At 36.2% G+C, this 14,481-nt stretch overlaps 1 protein-coding gene across 6 annotated transcripts in view; it reads right to left on the bottom strand.

Moving 5' to 3' along the window:
- TAFA5 (TAFA chemokine like family member 5) overlaps positions 1–14,481 on the bottom strand; it is a 451,127-nt gene that overhangs the window by 212,013 nt on the left and 224,633 nt on the right. The window lies entirely within an intron of this gene.

The raw sequence follows: 14,481 nt of genomic DNA, 5'->3' as shown, positions 1-14,481 counted from the left end.
TAAGAATAATTTTCCTTCTATCTTACTATTCAAACCATAACAGAAAAATAAATGTAAAAATAAAGTTCAGTAAAAAAAATTCAAGATTTATGTTTCTGAAGGTAATTATCAAACAGAATTGCTACAAAGAGAAATTCCACACCAGAAAAGGCTTGAAAAATCAAGCCAAGGATGTATAGATAAATGTGAAAGCAAGGCATTTACATATATAAACCTAATTGTAAATATTTTTTCCTATTTGGTACACTACGTTTTAAGGTAATTAATACTGATCCCATGTTTCAGGACGTGACAATGTCATTTCTCAAATTCCCATACAGTCTCAGGGCAAAAAGAACACATTCGATATGCTGCATTTTACAAAAAAAGCAAGAAAAAGAAAACCATGGCTGAAGCACAGTATTAAGAGAGATACTCATGGCCTCAGCGAGGGCTACAACAGGCCTTGCTGTCCCTGCCTGGCACACCCTGCCCGCAGCCCAGGGCTCCACGCCAGCCACCCCTGGGCTGCCAGCCCCATCTCTGCACCCCAGCAGCACCACAGCAGGGCCGGCCTCCAGTTTTGAGTTTCCATGTCTCTTTTTGGACAACGACCTAAAAGCAGAACTTGCTAATAAGGAAATCATGTAACTAATGCTATCAAAAATAAGTGGAAATGGCAAGGCATTTGAGTCCTTTCTCTCTAAGTACATTCTGCCTCTGTGTAAGTCAGTGTGAACTGCAAATCTCAGCTACACAGGGCTCCTCCAAGAAGGACCTGCAACTCCGACGGTGCCCTGTTCACTCCTCTTCACGCAGGTTTAGTTAATTGGCTCTGGAGGCCTCTATTGGTTACAAAAAGGAAATAACTGCTTGAATTCAGGATTAAAACGAAACTGTGCTTATTTGCATAAGTTTGGAAGTGGCTGTCTAACACGTTCCTAAAAATATTTAAAACTGTTAACAAAAGAAAAAGAAAGAAGAAAAAACAACCTTCCATGTCTTTACCAGCCTCTACATGTAAAATAAAGCTAGTCTGTGTATAAAACAAACAGAATAGCCATAGGGGTAAAAATGTTATTGGAGGGATGCTGATATTTCTCCCGAGAAAGACAAGAATAAAAAGCACAGGTTTGTCTAAAAAGCTCCTGACATTTGTTGGAACCAGAAGCCGTATGTCGGGAAGGAAAAGTCCGTTGTGTTAGCAAAATATGTCACTGCAGGGAGCATGAAATCAGACAGAAGGAACATGCAGATAAAGTCATATATCAGAAGCAGGTATAATGTAGCAGCACAGGTAAACCATATTTTTAACTTCTCAGGTTTTCCTTTTTACAGTCAAACTATGTGTTGTTCTGGAATGACTTGATTGTTATTCCAGAATGACTAGAAAACTATTTACATAAGTAACACAGACTTTAAAATGTCATCATACAAGTGCCCTTCCTACAGGTTTCAAGAGCTGCACTGCAAGATCCTGGGTTCCACAGCAGATTTAGGGTAAAATTTGGTCCAGTATGGGTCATGTGGGAAAGGAGATTCAACATGCTGAAATTGTGTTTTGATAGATCCTGTTGATATGGTTTAGTCCTTAAACTGCAGAAATAACAACCCCAAATTTCTAATTACGATCAGCCAGGAGGTAAGTTATATCATACGCAACAAGACCTGCGTCATTACTCCATGTCTGTTGGCAGGTTTGAAAACCTGGTGGCCAAAATATGCAGCTGAAAACAACAGCTACCTAAGTATCCAGCCTTGTTAGCATGCCATATGCTAACTCATACCTATGAATTAATAAAAAAAATCAAATGATGGAAATTTTCCATGGAAAATACCTGTGAATTAATAAAAAAATCAAATTATGGAAATTTAAGGACAAATTTGATCACATAAATCATCCACTGTACTTTTAGCAGATCTAAATAATTTCTTTAAAAGAAGCTTGTTTGAATACTGCTTGTAACATTACTCTTAACTTGTTGCAAAAGCCTATGACACAAATATTTATTTTCTTTCTAGTGATGGCACCGTGATGCAGTTGGTTTTTTTGGTAATCCAGATGGTAGGTTTACCCTGAAATCACCAGATAACAGAGAAAGTGTACTAGTAGCTGGTGTCATTCTTTGGCCATTTTTTCCTTGGAAAGAGTCCATAAACATTCTCCATACAAAATACAGTCTCTCAAGACTTTGCACTCTGTTGTACTGCACTTACTGAGAACATATAGGTAGAACAGCTCACACATAACCACAGGGAAATATAAACTTATCTTACTAACACTGCAAAAGTAAACACTGAAGTAGCATGGTAACCATATTCAAGAAGGAAACAAATTTCAACACTTTTAAATGTCTACATTTGAGAAGAAATAATCCCCCTGAGTAATCTATGACATTAATTAGAAGTATTATGGATGAACCGAAATCAGGGTTTGATGCTAAAAATATTAAGCAGACAAAGGATCCTCAGTCCCAAAAGTTCAACAGGCAGAATTTGCTCCTTTTGAAGTGCTTCTCTCTCTGCTGTCATTGTAAAGGAAGTTTATGGTGCATAGGTTCAATTAAACTGGCGCTAGCACGAATTCTCAAATCAAGCACATCATAAGGACCAGAACAGAATATCATGTATCTGCTGCATCTGCCATATCTTCTTTTTTAGCTTTCAGAGTTTCATTACTGATCACACAAGAACAGTGTAAATTCCTCAGCAGTACCTTCCTCTCCACATTTACTTCATGGAGCAATGAAGTCCCTCATTTCGGTGCTATGCTGACAACATGGCTAGGTTTAGCACGAGCCCCACTATTAAAGGCAAATCACTGGGGTTTTAGAAAATTACATTGTCTTACAAGTTAAAAAAAACAGATGTAGTATACTAAATAAATATAACCTTTCTGTTAGACTAATAACAAACTGCAGCACCAGCTAGAGGAAGTGAGCTTGCCAAGCTCCTTAACTGATGGATTTGAATGATGGCTTTCATTATAAAGGGTTTGTCTGGGAACAGTGCTTTACACAAGTGTGACAGAGAAGCATGAGTATGCTGGTCATTGTTTCAGCTGTTCTACAGATTTGGAGGAGTGATTTTCTATGGTCAGCTTCACTGCAGCATTTTCCATTTCTATTTTGCTCAAAATTACTTACGAAGCAGGTGCATGCTGAAACTAAAAGTTTTCATGGATAAATCCATGATTTTTATATCATCATTCCTCATCCTCCAAGAAGATATCCATTTATGGGATAAGATTATCTTCTACACAACCCAGAGGAGAGTGACAGCAAAAGAGGTTGTAAGTTGCTCACGTAATATCCAAGGCTGCCCAAAGACAGTGCAGTGAGCAAAGACTACCTACATTCAGCACACCCACCTTTACAAATGAGTAAAGGGCTCAAGATTAGAGACACACACAATACCTCTTCCTGTGTCCATTTATTAGGAACAATGTCTTCCACTGACACAACTAAGTGTTCAGTCATTGCATACTCACAACATTCATAATTTCACCTCTATGCCATATAGAGGGGCTTACCCTCAAAGAGGGTGCATGTCATGTATGTTCACACCAGATGTAAAAATAATCTCAAGATACTGACAAGCTGAAAACTTATGTGTACAAATCCATTCTGTGCTAGACTTGGCAGCTGTAAAATAGACACAAACATAAATATTGACAAAAGCAATACTTCAAGGGATGTGTTCATACCATAGAAGGGAATGTTAAGAAGTCTTTACACCGATAAACTTTTTAAAAACTTCACATTAACATTTATTATTATTCCCTCTATAACAAAGTCCATCTTTTTATGTACTGCTTATCAGTTTTACTAGCTAATAAAAAGTTAAACTATGCTATCAATTCCCAATGAATGCCTAATATATAATACTTCCTCAGATCAAGGTCCTTAATAAAAAGAAACAAAAATGAGGTCTGTCACTGTTTTACTTGGCATTGTGATGAGCTAAGTTTACTATTGCTCACGATGTACCATCTTGAAACACACTTCCTAAGACATAGATTAGACCATAGTTAACAGTTTTCTAAACACAAAAAATGTGTACTTAAACACAGATACATATATGCATACACATGTACTACTTCACAGAAGGATGTGTTGTACTGTATGACCTTGAAGACGATTCATAATGTCCTGCTTCTCATATTGATCATAAGATACAAGCTACTTCCCAAGAACCTTCAGAACAGCTGTTACACCACAGAGTGAATCAGTAAATCTGCTAGTGGTGGTGTGGTCCCCCAGCCCCCTGCATCTAACCTTTATTTCCATGACAGTGCTCAAATTATAACCAACACTGATGTTTGTATTGGATGCAATGGATACGTCTGGTCATGATAGCTGTATCAGACTTAAAGTGGATTTGGGGGAGACAGATAATGAGATGATAGCCAGGGGCTAATTCTAACAACGCATCCACCTAACAGTGCTGGATGAAAGTCCAGCTCAAGCCAGGTCTGAAAGAAACTGACTTCTGTAGTTGATACGCAAAGGTGGCTATAAGTCCATTCTCTTACTCCATGAACAGTGGCCAGCGCAGGGCCCATGGAGCTCTCCTGCACGGCAGCAGGCTGCATGCCAGGATCTCCCCTTGAGCAGGGACACCTCTCAAGGTTACTCCTCGAGGCTGAGAGATTCCTTGTTGCAACAGATTCTCTGTAAATGATTAATAGCATGGTGAAGTTTGAAATCGTAGCTAATTAAAGGATTGATTGTGCACATATAATCCTTTAGATATAAACCATTGACCAAGCCAGAGACCTAGCTGCACCTAAACTCCCCTCTGAGGAGTTTATAGTGCAAAGGGGTCCTTTCTGAACCTCATGACTCAATGGGAGGGTCTCCCTGACAGCTTTGTCTTACCCTGTCCTCTGTGCAGTAAATAATCAGGTATGTCTTGCCATCAAATCTTGTTAAACCACTGTTGCATTTACTATCAAACTTTGTTAAATGGCTGATTTATACAATAAACATACTATTGTTTCTCTCTTACGAGTGAAGTGTGCCACTCCTTCCATGACTGTTCCTTATAATACTGTAGTGAATGGATGCAGTATTTTTACTTCACAATGTATGACTTTTAGTCCAACACAGAGAAAAATTTTGAAGTAGAAACTACCTGTTTAAGAAGAATTCCCACTTATTTCTAAGGGAATGCATATGCAAAAAAGAATATATGTCAGGTCCAAGTCTGGCATTAGCTATGCTTTGTATTGTTTGTTCTCACCTACTTGCTAGAGCTTTATCACCACAATACTGGCTGTAGTAAATATTAGTGTTCTGAATGTGTCTGGTGGATGACACTAAACTGTCCTCTCAAATTTGGGACTAAGTGTACCATAAACCATCATAAACTATATTTCACCTTTCATCAGCTAAGTCTCTAAGAAGAGGAACTAAAACGACGTAAGATTTGATCCACTCCATGGGTCACACTGAAGCAGAACTGACCAGAAGGTCTCCAGTGCAGAGGACAACGTGAAACCTGCCAGGTTAAAGAGCATTGAGTGTAACTACATGTTGATCGTCACCCAGAGGAAATGCTGAAGAAAAACTGTTAACACTATGGAGAAGCATTAAAATTGTCTGCCTTCCTTTTGGTGAATATACTTAATGTGTTTAGGTTGGTGATACTGATACTGCATTTCTGTGGTAATGGTATGTAGGCAGGAGAAAGTATAAAATTCATGGACAGGAGAATGATCCCACAGGGATAAGTAAGAAAGCAGCAAAGAGAGATTTATTGAATGAATGTTTGCACTCACCAGATATAATAAAACTTGAACGATATCAAGCAATTCATGTACATATATAAGATACACATGTTGACCACCTATGGCCTGCCCTTCTTTTAATTTTCCCAATGGCAATATAACAGCTTGAACGAAAACTGACGATAAGCTGGTAGGAATCAGAACAGAAAAGCTGGCAATAAATATTTCATTAAAAAAGGTTTTCTGAAAGGCCATATAACCTTTTGTCTAAATTCTTCAAATCCAAAATGTATTAGGTTCAAACAAAATAAAGTTATTTTAATTAGGTATAATCTGAATTTATACAGCAACCATTAAAGGAAGAGTCATTATGACACTGAGACAAATCCAATCATTTAGGCCAAAGACTGAGTAGAGTACCTCCAAAGAAAATAGGCCAATACAAGTGTGTATTACCTAAGGGACAACTAAGGGTTGTAAACTGAATGATTAATCACAGCTGTAACTACACATCACAGCATTTTTGTGTATGTTGACAAACATACATGCATATATTGGTCTTGTCCTGGGGAGGAAAAGAGCATAGGGCGACAGTCTTTTTGCAATATGGAGAACATCACCCAGCCTCATTGCAAGAGAGCCATGCACAGAAAGCCATCACTGTGTTATTATCAGTAAGATGAAGGAGTGCATTAAATAACAATTACATGGTCTTGGTTTAAAACAGGAATGGCAATCAAAAGACTAAGATCCAGTTTCTGATGTTGCCATATATCTTCTGTACTGTCTAACCATTTTGCTCTTGTCAACAGGAGGATACAGCACTGTTTTCAGTGAAACTACACCACCGTCAAACTCACAGTAGTCCAGAGCTGAAGCCATGAGAATTGTACTGTTAATCAAAATTCAGTTGTTCTAATCTGGTGAAACCTAATGAATTAAAGAACTACAATCCTTCTCTAGTCTTAAGTGAAAACAGTTGTACATCTTCTGTACAACATGAATCTTTGCACAATGACTAATCCTGTTCCCAATAAAATCAATGGAAGTTTTACCACTAACTTCATAGTCAGCAAATTCAACAAAATAGAAAGTCTCCACACTCCCAGCACTAGCCCTTTAGCAAATTTGTGTGGCATCTTAAATAACTGTGGTTCTGACCAAGGACATTTGTCAAATGAATTCCTATCCAAATGAAAGCTCTATTTTAAGAACCATCCACTTTGCCTGACTTTGTATTTACCAGAAGTCATGGCAGCAGCTCTGTACAAAGGTGCTCTGGGATCAGGAAGCAGAGAGAGATACAAAGCCGAAGGCACACTTCTTCAGAATGAACTGTATGACAGCTCTGTGGTCTCTATCTTTTTTTGGACTAGGTGACCTCCAGACACCGCTTCCAACCTAAATAATTCTATGATTAAATGATTCAAATAATGTAACACTATACACTAGTGCACACTGCGCATACACTGTGTTTATACTGTCATATGCGTAACTGCTTGCTTAGGGTGGTTGATGCTTTAGTCTTTAAAATATGTGAATTTGGTTCACCGCTTCTATTCTAGCAATTTCAAGTAGACAGTTTCTCTTTTCTACTGCTTACCAATTCCATATACTAACATCAACCTGCTATAACAGAACTGCTTTGTTGATTTGAAATAAGATTATTCCAATACCATTCAGTTTCATACCCAAATTCTGATATCTTCAATCAAATTAAGCTGGTCACTGCTGAAAAAGCAAATTCAGTAAAAGATCCAAAGACCTTTATAGGAATATAATGCATACATAAACTATTTCTAGACTATGCAAACCTCCTTAAAAGAATATAAAACTACATGTATTATAGAAACAGTGTATATATATATATATATATATGTATGTATATATATGTATGTATATAGTACCTGTGGGTATAATGTATAATATAAACTGTGTATACTTTAAAGTTGTTAGCCTATATTCAATACTGAAAGAAAATCAGATATCCTGGAAATTTGCAGTAGTATCCAACCAGAACATACAAGTAAAATTATTGCCTAAATGGCAAATATAAATAAATATGTGTACATATATATGTATGTTTATGCATGTGTGTGCTTCTATATGTTTTGTGGATGGATTATAGACAACATCTACTAGGAAAGAAGAGTAAATTATGGATGAAATACATATATTGTGAAGGGATGTTTTAATGTACACATATTGCATCAAGTTGACATGTATGCATTGCTCATAAAGACCTTACACACAAAAATGTATATACTGCTACTAACTTACATTATTCTATAGAGGTCGGCAGTACCGTTTCCCCTGCAGTGTGGCCCAGTTGTATATGGCTATATAAACACAAAGCAGTGAAGAACCAGGCCTTTGAATTGCAAGGAAGGGGAAATTTGGCTCCATTTTCAACAATGAATATTTAATGGTTCCCTGTTCCACTTACATCTGACAATACTTCCTACCAATTATCCTTTTCACCAACTCTAGCAGTAAAGACAAGAATAAAATATCAGAACTGGACTGGTTGCTTAACCCTTCACATAAATCTCTGCACACCCAGGCAAATGCAATAAAGTCAGAGCCCTTTTTTTTTTTTTTTTTTACACAAAAAAGCAAATGTAATAAAGTCAGAACACTTTTTTTTTTTTTTTACACCAAAAAGTTCTCTTTTTTGATACAATTGCATAACTGATATGTTGCACCCTCTCCTATGCAATGAGAGTTTCATAGACATTACTGAGATTGTATATATAATCTTACATGCATAGATGCATGTCCATATGCACAAAGACAACACAGATGCATATCATATCCTACCATATCCTGGGATAAGATATTTCTCAAGGTGTTTTTTTTTTCTTTCCTCTTATTAGAAAAAAATAATTGATAGTAGTTACTGTTTGATCAATACACAACTGGGGAAAAAAAAAAAAAAAAACAACAGTAAAAAAGAGAAAATCCTCAAGATATCTAGGCAACCAATCCTCTCCACATTGTACAGCTCTCTTGAGTGAAGAGACTTCCTTGGAGCTGGTGAAAAATTAGCATCTTTGCCAAAGTCCCTTGGTGACAAAAGACACAGATTTTGATATTTCAGCTCTAAACAAAAAGAAGTAGAACCAACAAAACATAAAAGAAAATAAATCTATTTAATAATCTGATTAGCTTTTACCTTCCAGTTTTTCAGTGATGGAGCTGTATCCAGTGACAATGTAAACATTTTACTTTGCACAATGTAAGAACCACAATAGAAGAGTGTAATTAGTGCTGGAAAGACATTCTCAAGGAAGTACTTTGATTTCAAAAGACTGTTGGAGTGATTGTCACCCCTGCTGTGCTTGGATTCTCTCTTGATGTGCATAAAGTGTGAATGCAGAATGCATTATTATGAAACTCACTTGTCCTTGCATTTGTGTGTTCATTGCTTTTGCCATCTTGTGGTGACCAAAAATAGAAACCTACAGAGCAGCATATTATTCACACTATAATAATGTTACTGCATTTTTTAATGAATTCTTCAGTGCACATGCTGAAGATCTACAACTCAAACGATGCTCTGCATTTTGTTGTTTATTTAACAAATGGGCATTCATTTTCCTTTTAAGATTGAGCTCACTGGAAAATAAAAACCATAGTCTAAACACTGAAAATAAGCCCAAACATGAAATGTTTTAATACTACATATCAAAATACACTATGAGAACTTTTTTAAAGGAAGTGCTGCTATTCTCTCAGCACATATAAAGGCAACACCTTTATGAAAATTGCCATGTAGCCCCGCTATAGAACAGTTTAATGTGTGATAAAAGAAATTGGATTTGGACTTCATAAACCAGTCAATAATTATTTATGGAACAGAGTAATTTGCAGGCTTTCATTTGTGGTTTCTTCTTTAAATTATCAAGGAAAGCAATGAATATAAAGTATTGACCTCTCCTAACTTTAACATTTAAAAGAAGCAGCACATTTTTTAGTTAGTTGTCCCAAAGGAGAGAAGATGAGGCCTTCTGTTGCTAAGCAAGGGTTTGCCAGTTATTTCAAGCTTTAGCTGAGTACAAGCAATAATCACTACTGCCTGAAATATATTGGAATGGAAGTACATGGGACCATTCATGACACTTCATCAGCATGCAAGAGGCAAACAGTGTGACTGCAGTGATTGAATACAGGCTCAGACTACTGCTTTAATCTCCACCTCATTCATTCAGGCTTTACTTTTGGCACAGCTGTATGATAAACACTTTGACATTCTTCCTTGCCCACCCTCCTTTGGAATCCCATGATTGCTGTGTGTATGTTTGTTACGCATTTAAGGTAGTCAATCTTCTCCCCCCTGCCCCACCTCCCCCCCCCCCCAAAAAAAAAAAAAAACCAAACCAAAATAAAACCAAAAAAACCCAATAAATATTTAGATATGGGTAATCTACAGGTTAACTACTGTTACTATCAAAGCAACATTATTTTACTGGAAGGGAACTAAGTCATGTTCACTTTGCTTCTGCAGAAATCTTAAAATAAAATCTTAAAAAAAAATAAGGTAAATTTATAATTAATACTATTTTTTTCTCCTAACTTCTGTGCAAAATTGCATATGAATATTTAAAATAAATAAAGTATAACTGGCTTAAAATGGGATTACACAAAATGTTAACACAATTTCTGATGTTAAAGAAAATACAGTTCATTACTCAGTATTGTTTTCTTTGGTTCGTTGTTCTTTTGGGTTTTGTTTCTTTTTTTTGTAATTTAATCATTTTATTGTATATCACACATGTTCTCACCAAGAGGAGCTCATATGCAGTTCCATATCACCAGTTCCCTGAATTTGCCTTGGCTTCACACCCAGCAGGTACTAAGGTTCTGGAATAGCTTAGGGCCTAATTGATAGCTTAAGCATACTAGGTAACTCCGTAAGCAGTAGGAACATCTGCACCTGGGTAGCAATTGTTTTGTTGATGAGACACGTGTCAAAAAAATAACTTCTCTTTTATGTTACTTCTTCCTCATATTAAAATACCTAATAGTTTTGGTGAAATCTGCCTGGTCTGCTTTAAGAAATTAGGCTGAGTTCTCCTGCTCAGCATGCCAGGTTCCCTGACATCGCAAGTCTGTTACATAAAACTATCACAGCTTTTCACTTGCTTTTTGTACTAAAATTGATGCCATTTGATCACTAAAACAGTTGTAATTTAATACAAAAAGGGTCATCTTAAGCCAAAAAAAAAAAAAAATACTATAAAGAACCTACTTAATACTCTCCGCTGACAAAGATGTGAAAATATTTGCAGTTTAGCTGACTGAAGGCACGTGGTTATCCCTCAACGTTCAGAGGTAAGTGGGAGAAAGCCCTGCAAAGGGCTGGTTCTAGAGTGCCTGTTTCTGATGTGAAGATGCCATTTCTGTTACACTAAGTTTTGTCTGCTGCCAAAGAGTTACTGAGCAGCCAACATAAGAAAAATAAAAAGAGAGAAAAAACAACAACAACAAAAAAAAACCCAACACACCCTGTTCATGCAACATTCAACACTATCTCTTTCAACTAAGTAAAGAGCAATTGATAGGCTGCATTGAAATTTGGAGACAGCAAACAGATCACTGAGTGAAGAGATAGAAAAGATGAACTTTGCAGGTTCCCAATAAGATGCATAAATATCCTTGGGACAGCTAAAACAAATCTTTTAAAGAAAAAAATAGTCAAGTACAAAGCCATCAAAGGGAAAGGATCTGAAAACTGTCTCCAGAAAAATGAAAACAATTCTTTCATTTTCTACTCTCTCCTTATATCCAGGTTGAAGTTACAATAAAGACAACTAGGTTTCTAAGCATATGAAATATTCTCTGATTCAGCTTCCACAGAGAAGTGGAAAACTAAGTATTTGGAAAGACCCTCTTGAGCTTTTCTGTACTTAAGTAGCAGTAAACAATCCAACACCTTCCACTCCTAAGTACTCTTATCATATTATGCACTCTTAAGGAGCCAGTTTCATTACCCATTTACTTCAATCAGAAAAAAACCCACCTTGAACCTGAAAAAAACACAACAGTTTATCAATTGTGAGAGATTAAAATCTTCAAAGCAGCAACAACAAAGGAATACAGCACACACAGTAAGAAAGACTGATCTTATGACTTCTATATCCTTATGGAAAATGGAGCTAGGATATCTCCACTGTAGTACAAGCACATTGAACTTTCAGCTAAAGGCTGATAACATTATATTTATTCAACACTTTCCTACTGCGACAGTTATGTCCTTCCTAAAAACAATCATTCTCTAGTAGTAATTGGTCAGTAATATTGAATGATGTGACGACCATCATTCACACATAACCACATTACCATTTTTTAAAATCTTTATTAAAAACCAGAGAGTGTCACCACCACAAAAACACCACAAGTTTTAGAGCCAACTCCAAAATGTTCATACTGGCAGCTTAATTCAAATAATTTATCCTTAATTGAAAACAACAGGTTTTCTTGCCAAGCAGTTAAATGTACTATCAAAAAAAAATATTAAAAAATCACAACTGTTCAACAGGGTACATAACCTGATTTATTTATGATAGGTAGGAAAAAAAGAATTATGTTCATTAGACATCTATCTCTTAAAGTAACTGATCTATCAACTGTTCTTATTTTTAAAGTTGAAATGATTTAGCATGTATTTTACCTGGTAGACTAACAGACTAACAGACCATAGAAAAGGAAAACTGACAAGCGATTGCAGGTAACATGCCCACTTAAAGGAAATTTAAATGATCAATATCACAGGAGATATCATCAGTGCACTGTGACCTGTTTAAAAAACCCAAGGTTTTTTTTTTTTTTTATTCCAGAAAAGTTAGAACTTCCTTTTAACACCATCAGGCAAAGCAGCTTGCTCTCTTTCATTTTTCTATCTTACTTTCTTTCCTTATTAAATGTAGGGCAAGAGCAACCTTGCTTCCCAATGTCAGGGTTTATGAATTCCCATTCACGGCATCCAAAGTTTTGCAAGACAACCATCCTGACCTTGGTTAAAAAGAAAATCGCTCGGAATGAGTTCAATGAGGATTTGAAGAAATGGCCTTGGAGGTGTAGTTTGAATGAAAATGTAATAGTGTCTACATTTTGCCTTGTACCTTATGAGGAAGCATGAAACAAATTCTCTTTGGCATTTTGCATTTGCTACTTTCAGTCTCCACACAATCTACTTACACAAAGGAGCTAACAAAAATTGCCCAAATGAGTAATTATTCCTTTCATCTGCAGTATTTCATTCTCATTTTTTTTCTGTTGACTTCAGAAATAACATTTTAAGACAACAGAACAGTAATCCAGTATCACTGTGGGTAAACTTAAAATTTACCAGACTTCATAGGCAGCTAATGATTGTTGATGTCTGAAATGTTTCTTTTGATTTTAGCTGGGAAGTTTTTCTACTGCTCTACTAACAAATTGAAAAAAAATCTGTGTTTTGTTTTGTTTGTTTGGGTTTTGTAAATATTTTAGGGATAATTCTTTTTAGTTTTAAAACACAAACCACTACTCCACTGAAATTTAGATAACTACTCTGCCTTTAAAATAAACTAAATCATCACAAAAAATATCTAGTGTATTTTAGTACTTTCCTCCCCTTTAAATACACTTCAGACATGTGGTCTTATTTGTCATGTCCTCTTTTTGATGTCATGGGCCATAAATGCCAACAGTCTGAATTTCAATTGATATTGCACAGACATGTCAACGTTAATGACAGGAGAGATACTTCCCTGAATAAACTTGTGTAGCTAACTGCTAGACATAAAGCTAAGTAATTGTGTAAGATACAGCACAACAAAGCCACATGCTTATCAGAGGACAGCCAAATCAGATGATATAGAATGAGGTTTGCTGAGTAAGACCTCAAATCCCAGAATGGTGTGCAGTTTTGCTCAGCAAGACAGCAGCATTTTCCCACTTCAGTAAGAACTGTGTAAAACTCTGTATGATACTATTTTCTGCTCATATAAACTAGCCCTAATTCAGTGTTGAGATTCATACCAATGACACAAATGGATAAAAGTAATTTTTAACATGTCCTTTTATTGCACTAATTTATATGCCCTCAAAATCAGAGTTTGAAAAATCACCAAAATGGTGCCATTTGAATGTAATCTTGTTCTCCCACTGTTTGGAGTGCTCTCAACTGCTTCAGCATCTAACCAGAAAAGGATGAGTAAAACTAAAAGTAATATTTCCACCTCTGTAATAGAACTGGAAACTAAAAGTCTGTACCAGAAGAATGCTAACCTATATTTCTGAAGGTACAAGTTTAAGAACTACGTGCTAGGAGGAAAAGTTTTCAGCAGAAGTCAGTGCCAACCTTAGCTGGAATAACCTGTGTTCTTTAGACTTCACAGCTTGTCTCCTGAAAGTTCTCTGGCAACATGTGCTTTTTCACATTTGTCAGCTAAATCAGAGATCCAAATGCAAAATATAAAATTAAAGAACAGTGAGTGCATTTGCAACACTCCTTGCAGAAATCAGGTACACATAAGGCAATGACTGTATTACACATTATAAGCAGTATAAGAAGTATAAGCACACTGTAATGCAACTTTGTTAAATTACTTTAATAAAGTTCCAGCCAGTATTCTCTCCTAACATGAGTGTATACAACTGATATTCTGCTTTTCAGAATACTTAGCTATCCCTAGGTATCAGTGCCACAAGATATATGACAACTTGGTGCAGTATTTCAAACCACATACTATTACCCTAAATATTCACAATGCTGTACAAGTACA

Source organism: Falco biarmicus, chromosome 5 (assembly GCF_023638135.1).
Source record: "Falco biarmicus isolate bFalBia1 chromosome 5, bFalBia1.pri, whole genome shotgun sequence".
Classification (NCBI taxonomy): domain Eukaryota; kingdom Metazoa; phylum Chordata; class Aves; order Falconiformes; family Falconidae; genus Falco; species Falco biarmicus.
The sequence above is the reverse complement of the archived record's forward strand: the minus strand, read 5'-3'. Positions and strand labels throughout refer to the sequence as shown.